Genomic DNA, 6,063 nt, shown 5'->3' on the forward strand with positions numbered 1-6,063 from the left:
AAGCAGTTACAGAGAGTGCCTTGCTTGTGATTCCCAATAGACAGACCACTTCCCTGCTGAGAGTGATTAGGTCAGGAAATATGTTTGCAAAGGAGTCCTGCATGTGAGGAGGGCAGCTGTGGACACTCTGGCATTTTCTATAGTTGGTTCATAGTCAACTGTCGGCTCAAATGACTTCTTGTTCTTGAACAGAGGTGCCAGCTGGCAGGTTCAGCAGCTCATTTTTCTTCCCATTTGCTCCCTCATTTTCAGCATCTCATCTGGTTTCTTCCTTATGGGTTCCTAGAAGGGGGTCACTGTCGCTGACCTATAAAGTGGCTCTGCCTAAAGCACGCCTCATCTTCCAGTCCAGCAGAGTATTGTAAGATCTGAAACTTTTCCAAACTCTAAATCACTTATTATTAGTTCTTCAGACAACGTGTATATATAACCAGAGTCTGAACAGCAAGGCAGCCTGGAAAATGGAGTGCTGCAGTAGTGAGTACTCACGCCTGGGCTCTGTCCATCTGATAGTCATTTACCTACTTTGGCTTCTGCTGCCTCATTCAAAAAGACAAGGGATGAGCAGAACACCATAGCTCTCCCGTCTTATAGGAAAATCCTAGCATTACCTTATTAGTAATAATAACAATACCAAATATTTTTTGAGCACTTACCTTTTTCCAGACACTGCTAAGTGCATTTTTTTTTCCTTATCTCATTTAATCTTCACAAGAACCTTTTTATGGTAGGTATTAACATTAGAATTATCCTACTTTTCAATTAAGGAAAATGAAGTCGAGAAAGGTTGAATAACTTGCTAATGTTACTCAATAGTAAGTGGTTTCCATTAATGTTCCAGGCATGATTTGGTTTGATTGTGTTTCTTAGAGTTCATGTGTTAGAAATTTAATCCCCAATGCAGCAAAATTGAGAGCCCCCATGAATGGATTACTGCTGCTATCTCTGGAGTGAATTCCTGATAAGTTCTTTCCCCTTTGCTTTTTCTCTGATCCAGGTGATGCCTTCTCATCCGGTCAAATACAGCAGGAAGGCCCTCAAGAAATGCAGTCCCTCACCTTGGACCTCCCAGCTGTCAGACCCATGAGTCAGATCAACTTCTAAAACATATGCATGACCCAGGCTCTGATATTATGTTAAGGCAGCGCTAAACGAATAAATCACTAGTCAGATTTTTATCTCCTTAGCCCCCTCATTTCCCTTGAAGGTAGGCAAGGCCATCTAAATTTCTGCAGTTAGTGAAAGGTAAACTTAATTTTTTTTTTTTTACAAGAGCACAAATCCATCTTTATTTATTCTCCATTAGTTTAAATCCTTGAGGGGTACAACATCACGTGGGTTCTGTGTCCAATGGCCTTAGCAGGAAGGTTGCTTTGGAATTTGGCCCAAACCATGCCATTGTTTCCGTGGCACCAGTTACTTTTCCCCAGATGACTCTGGTTTTGTTTGGCTTGCCACCAGGAGTCATTGTGTTGTTTTGCTTTGAACACACACACACATCTATTGCCCAAGCAGATCTCGGTTTCATCTCTGGCATAAACACCTTCAATTTTTAGAAGAGCCGTGTGCTCCCTTTGGTTTCGGAGACTCCGCTTATAGCCAGCAAAAATGGCTTTGCACCACAGCCTTCCAGACATATCTGCCTTTTGAAGTCCTGTTCCCAGCAGGCCTCCACAGGCTCCAAGATGGCGGAAACAGCGGTGATATGTCATTCTGAGTAGGCGTTTGAAAAGTCTGGGTATGACATTTGCACCAGTTCTTTTAAGTGTTTCAGATACTGATGTCAGCTTTGTCAGCTTGAGTTCTGGAATGGGGACAATGCAAGGTAGAGACCCCAGCCAATCTACCCCGGACATGCAGTGTGCACAAGAAGTAAATCTCTGCCTGTTTGGTGGTGGTTTATTACTGCAGCATGACTTTGGACACCAGGTACTACTGACTCTAAAACCCATAAAATTAACCTCTGTTGTGGGCAAAATTGTGTCATTCTCTTCTCCGGGTTTCATCTGTTGAAGCCCTAATCCCCAGTAACTCAGAATATGACTGTATTTGGAGACAGGGAGATTAAATTAAAACAAGACTGTTAGGGTAGGCCCTAATCCAATCTGGACTGATGCCCTTATAAGAAGAGGAAATTTGGACAAAGAGACACCAGGGATCACCTTCACAGAGGAAAGGCCAAAGGCAGCCATCTGCAAGCCAAGGAGAGAAGCCTCATCAAAAACTAAGCCTGTTAATACCTTGATCTTGGACTTCTCTGCTCCAAAACTATGAGAAGGTAAATTTTCTGTTGGTTAAGTCACCCTTTCCATGGTATTCCATTAGGAACCTGTAGCAAACTAATGTAACCACTATCCATTTCCTTCTAGAAAAGATATCACTTACTAGCCAGGCAAAGTTATGCCCACTTGCAGTCCCAACTACAAAGGAGGCTGGGCAGGAGGCTTGTAACTTTGAGGCCAGCTTGGGTTACTTAGCCAGACCCTGTCTCAAAATTAAAAAGTCTAGTGATGTAGTTTGGTGGTAGAGCACAGCTGGGTTAAATCCCTGGTCTCCATCTCCACCAAAAAAAAAAAAAAAGGTAATAATAAAAAACAAAGATATCACTAATTAAGTTAATTAAGTCTTAATTGAGTCATTAAGATCCTAAAATGTAGATTTCAAGTGTAACTCACACTATGATCTATAGACTTTTCTATAAACTTTTCTTTAAAATAAGAGATTTACCCACTTTACCAAATACTGCTAACTTTATCTGGTATCAGATACCATTACCACATCTCTGCATATGAGTCCCCTTTTGTTTTTCTTTTCTTTTTTCAGTACTAGAGTTTGAACCTGAGGGTACTGTACTACTGGCTACATCCCCAGACATCTTTTTTTTTTTTTTTTCAAATTTTGAGATAGGGTCTCACTCAGTTACCCAGGATGGCCCAGAAATTGTGAGCCTCCTGCTTCAGCCTCCTGAGTCCCTGGGATTGCAGACCTGCACCATTATCATGAGGCTGCCCGCACCTCGCCAGGGTAATTTTTTCCTGTCCAGGAGGGGGTAAACCACCTGAAATAATTAGTAAAGAAATAAAAGACAGAGTCAGAATTATAGTTTAAAGGGAGCACCTGATAGGTCCAGCCCACACAGAGCTGGAGCTGAACAACTAGAAAATGGCTCTGATAATTTTCTTTAAGGGAGCACATCAAAAGCAAGGAAAAGATTTCAGGGGTGGAGTCTTGCTTCATGAGGTCTTGCAGTCAATAGGTTGATTGGCATCTTGGCAGGCCACACCCATCTCTGAGAGGCTGTGTGACTATCTGGCTGCAGTAGGTCACCCCCATCTCTGGTGCTGTGTGTGTGACCTTTTAGGCAGAGCTGAATAGAAATTCGCATGTATCTGGATGGTCTTAACCAGTGGAACTGCCACTAGAAGTTCCCAAATACCAGATTTTCCTATTCAGTGGGCTTCCATGCTGATTTGGTCCACACATAGTCCACGATGACTCTCAACACACCACTGCACCCAGCTCTACAAATTTATTTTTGCTGATGTCACTGTTTGCTTGGGCATCAAACATTGTTGAAATTCTAGCAAATGTATTTCGTGCTTTCAAAGGACAGAATTATGACAGTTTCATTTATGAATCTTAAAATTGGGTCTATTTTCAATTCCATAATTGGGCAAGTTAATTCCATAAAATAGAACAAGTGTTCTGATGGGCTGAGCAGAAGAGATTGGTTTTATAACACAGCTTTTTAAAAAAAAATCAGAAACATGCTGGCAAATGAGATCAAATTGTATCATCCATGTTCAGAGAAGACATACTGAGCCCCACTGTTATGTATAATTATAATGTACCAATTAAATAATTTTTAAAAAATCAGAAACAAAGAGCAAGAAACTATTGGTCATTCAAAGTTATTTCCTTGTAATGCAGGAACCAGAAACAGAACAACAGAAAAATGACAGGTTAAAGCAGGTTACTTCAGGTTACCTTTTTATGGGTAAGGATTAAGGCAAAGGCAGCTTTATTATCATGCCAGATGAAACTGGCCTGTTGGGGAAATTCAGCTGTTTTCTCTCTACTCCCATTTCTTGGAAGGTCAGATACCAACTTAATTCTGGTTGGGTGACATGGAACTTTAACATGAGTGACTTTATTTTTATTTTTAGTCTGGTCTGTTGGGACCCAGGGTAGGAGTCAAGTGCTGCGAGCACAGTCTGAAGCCCTTCATAAACAGGTGCTATAAGAAAAATGGCAATAATAGCCATGTGAAGTTGGCCTCTCTTTACCCCAGCAATACTCCAGTGATTTGCTCTATTCTATGGAAAAAGGGGATTTTGCAGATGTAATTTAAGGTTACTAATTATTAGAGGTTTAAAAAAAAAACATGAAGCCCTAATCCCCAATCCCTGTGAATGTCATCATTTTTTAGTTGTAGTTGGACACAGTACCTTTACTTATTTACTTTTATGTGGTGCTGAGGATCAAACTCATGGCCTCGCCTAGTGCTGGGCAAAGCACTCTACCGCTGAGCCACAACAGTAGCTCCTAAGATGATGACACTTTAATAGCCAGATTGCAGTGGTACACTGCCTGAAATCCCTGCAGTTTGGGAGGCTGGGGAAGCAGGATCCCGGGTTCACATCCAGCCTCAGCAAAAATGAGGTGCTAAGCAACTCATTAAGACTCTGTCTCTAAATAAAATACAAAATAGGGCTGGGAATGTGGCTCAGTGTTTGAGCACCCCTGAGTTCAATCACCGGTTTGCCCCCCACCAAAAAAAAAAAAAAAAAGATGATGACATTACAGAGGCTCTGATCATACATGACTTGTGTCCTTATAAAGAAGGGGAAATTTGTCAAGACAGGTACCCATAGAGGGAAGATAATCTGAAGAACCATCTTCAATGTGACAATACTGTCTATCAGCCAAGGAATGCCCAACCCTACCTGAGCTGTGGAGAGAGGCACAGAACACATTGATCCAACCCTGCTAATACCTTGATTTCAGACTTTTAAATTCCAGAACCATGAGATGTTATTTCTGTTGCTTAAACCACCCAATTTTTGATAGTTCATTATGGCCACCATAAGCAAATTGATGTTCTAATTGATTGACTTTAAATGAAACTAAAAGGGAGATTAGTGAGCATACATTAATCATAAGTGCCCTTTAAAAAGATTTAAACGGGTTTTCTTCAACTGGAAGGAGTTGAAAGATTCAGGCTAGAGAAGGACTTGATGTACCATTGCCACAAGCAAGGAACTGAGGGAAGCTTCTAGGTGGTGGGAGCATCACAGCAAAAACATGCAGATTCAGTCTAGCCATGGCAGGAATCTGAATTCTACCAACAACCCAAGTGAGCCTGGAACCTCCAGATAGAAAAGCCTAGGCCAAACAGCACCTTGACTGTGAACTTTAATTCCCTGAGCAAGAGAACCTGTTATACCCATGTAGATGTCTGATAGAACTATGATGTAACAAATGGGTGTACAGATGCACTCTGAATCTGTGTGTTCTGCATCCATAGACTTAATCAAGCATGGATTAAAAATATTAGCAAAACATTGTATCTGTACTATACAGGTATGCACATTTTTTCTTATTATCTGCATAGCATTTCCATTGTATTAGGCATCATATGTAATCTAGACATGACTTACATTTTATTTATTTATGTATTTGTTTATTTATACTGGGGACTGAACCTGGGGGCACCTCTGCCTTTGAGCTACATCCCTAAACCTTTTTTAAAAAATATTTTTTAGGTGTAGATGAACACCATACCCTTATTTTATTTATTTTTATGTGGGCTGAGGATCAAACCCAGTGCCTCACATATCCCAGGCAAGCGCTCTGCCACTGAGCCACAACCCCAGCCCCCCAAACCTTTTGTTTTTTTTATTTTGAGAAAGGGTCTCTCTAAATTGCCTCAGCTGACCTCAAACTTGTAATCCTCCTGCCTTAGCCTCCCAAGTTGCTGGGATTACAGGTGTGTGCCATTGTACTCAGCTGAGAAGATTCAGACTACACAGGAAGAGGTATGTTATATATAAATCCTTTCCC

At 41.1% G+C, this 6,063-nt stretch overlaps 1 pseudogene; it reads right to left on the reverse strand.

The window, feature by feature from the left end:
* Positions 1-1,307: 1,307 nt before the first annotated feature.
* LOC101965062 (large ribosomal subunit protein eL33 pseudogene) lies at positions 1,308-1,685 on the reverse strand (annotated as a pseudogene).
* Between the last annotated feature and the right edge of the window lie 4,378 nt (positions 1,686-6,063).

The sequence above is a fragment of the Ictidomys tridecemlineatus genome, chromosome 9, assembly GCF_052094955.1.
Source record: "Ictidomys tridecemlineatus isolate mIctTri1 chromosome 9, mIctTri1.hap1, whole genome shotgun sequence".
Classification (NCBI taxonomy): Eukaryota; Metazoa; Chordata; class Mammalia; order Rodentia; family Sciuridae; genus Ictidomys; species Ictidomys tridecemlineatus.